Here is a 2,111-nt window from a genome sequence, read left to right on the forward strand (position 1 = left end):
GTTAAGGAGTGGCGGCAGAAAGGGAAAGGAAAAGAAGAAAATTGAGTTTCTGAATAGTTAAATCTTCTTGAGATTACTTTGTGTTTGTGAGGGAAGCAGCTATAAGACAGCCCCTTGTAAAAGACCAAAATAAGAAGATATCCTCCTTGTCCATGTTTTGTAGGAAGGACAATTCCAAAAGATTGCCATTTCTTCTAAAATACTCAATACATTCTTTGTGATGTGATGCAGGAAGAGGGAATGAGCAAATGAAGTGATCAGGGTTTCTCTCCCCCCCCCCCATTTTAGTGCAGGGCTGCTCAACTTTGGCCCTCCTTTAGATGTTGGTCTATAACTCCCATAATCCTGGCTATTGGCCACAGAGGCTGAGGACTATGGCAGTTGTAATCTAAAAACAGCTGGAAGGAGCAGAGTTGAGCAGGCTTTGAATATAAGAATAGCCCTGCTGGTTCAGGCCTATTTAGTCCTGTTTCCCACAGTGGCCTGCCAGATGGCTCTGGGAAGCCCACAGGCAAGAGATGAAGGCATATCTTTGAGTGGAGCTTTATCATCATTATCAAGCCAAAATGGTTCATTTCTTGAGTGTGTAGATCTGGACATTTCTCTTTCAACCTCAAGTTCCTCAGAAAACCTGAAGTACAATATATTGAAACAAAAAGATAATGCATAATATCTCCAAGATCAAACTAACAAGGAACAGTAAGATCCCAACCAACATGTAATGAAAAGCAAGCACTAACTTGATCCAATGTAGTTCTATAATTGACACTATTTGCAAGTTAAAGATGAGACAAAACATAAGTGATTGGAAAACATATCAATGAAACTAGATACATGGCATTGGAGAGTTGGTAAAGTCCATAGTGTGGAAAGTGATGAGACACAAAACAAATGAGTCCATACATCCACAGTGGTAACCTGGTAGCCTCCATTTTGCTGTCAGTCTCAGGTGGAGAATGGTCTTCAACAAGTAGTGCTAGTCCATATGCTTTAAAGTCAGATCTTCTGAGAGATATAGAACTCAATTATTAAGTAGGTTTCAATCATGTTTCAGTGATAACACATACCAAACATTCCTCCACTAGAAGTGCCTTATAACAAACATGATTGTAAAATATCAAGCAAGAAGTTTGTACAAAGCTCACAATATGTAAAACTGTATTACCAAAGGATATAGTAAAAAACAGCCCACTACAATATGCCAATCAGGCAGAATAGTACCTAAACACCATCCCCCACATGTACTCAATAAGTACTTAATATGAATAATTCAAACTGATACAATGGCACCTTATCTCAAATGAAAATATTATAATAAGTCAAGCCAAAAGCTTGTATGAGACTCACTGTTTAAAATCACCTCTACTACCTCTTGGGAATTCACTCAGAGAACCAAGTTCTTATAAGATACAAAACTACTCAAACCCCAGCTTCCTCAAACACAAGTTTATATACCAGCTAAAAATCAGTAGCGATTAAAGAATTAAAGGTATGCTGCCAATGATAGGTACCAGTCCCAAAAGTACTTACAACAATAGTTTTATAATGCTGGTCATATGCTAGAAACCTGGATAACTTCCACAAGAATGATAACAATTTTTCAACAAGTCCATGCAGGACTAAAATGTGCAAAATAAAAAATGTGAAACTGATATGCCAACTTGGATTCCAATTAAAAAACGCTTACATTGCTGTATCTGAAAAACTTTAGCGTATACTACCTAATAATCAGTGATCTACCCCAAAGGCATTTAAGGCCCCTAATGGCACAGCGGGGAAATGGCTTGATTACCAAGCCAGAGGTTGCGGTTTTGAATCCCCGCTGGTAACACCTCTATTGGGCAGCAGCGATATAGGAAGATGCTGAAAGGCATCATCTTATACTGCACGGGAGGAGGCAATGGTAAATGAGAGCTAGCGTGGTGTACTGGTTAGAGTGCTAAACTAGGACCGGGGAGACCCGATTTCAAATCCCCATTCAGCCATGAAACTAGCTGGGTGACTCTGGGCCAGCCACTTCTCTCTCAGCCTAACCTACTTCACAGGGTTGTTGTGAAAGAGAAACTCAAGTATGTAGTACACTGCTCTGGGCTCCTTGGAGGAAGAGCGGG

At 39.9% G+C, this 2,111-nt stretch overlaps 1 long non-coding RNA gene across 1 annotated transcript; it reads right to left on the reverse strand.

The window, feature by feature from the left end:
- Nucleotides 1–744: 744 nt before the first annotated feature.
- Nucleotides 745–1,570, reverse strand: LOC128342885 (uncharacterized). Its single transcript, XR_008315236.1, has 2 exons — nucleotides 1,348–1,570; nucleotides 745–1,005 (listed from the first exon to the last, which is right to left on the reverse strand). It is a non-coding gene; the product is annotated as an uncharacterized LOC128342885 (long non-coding RNA).
- Nucleotides 1,571–2,111: the final 541 nt, after the last annotated feature.

The sequence above is a fragment of the Hemicordylus capensis genome, chromosome 2 (assembly GCF_027244095.1).
Source record: "Hemicordylus capensis ecotype Gifberg chromosome 2, rHemCap1.1.pri, whole genome shotgun sequence".
Taxonomy (NCBI): domain Eukaryota; kingdom Metazoa; phylum Chordata; class Lepidosauria; order Squamata; family Cordylidae; genus Hemicordylus; species Hemicordylus capensis.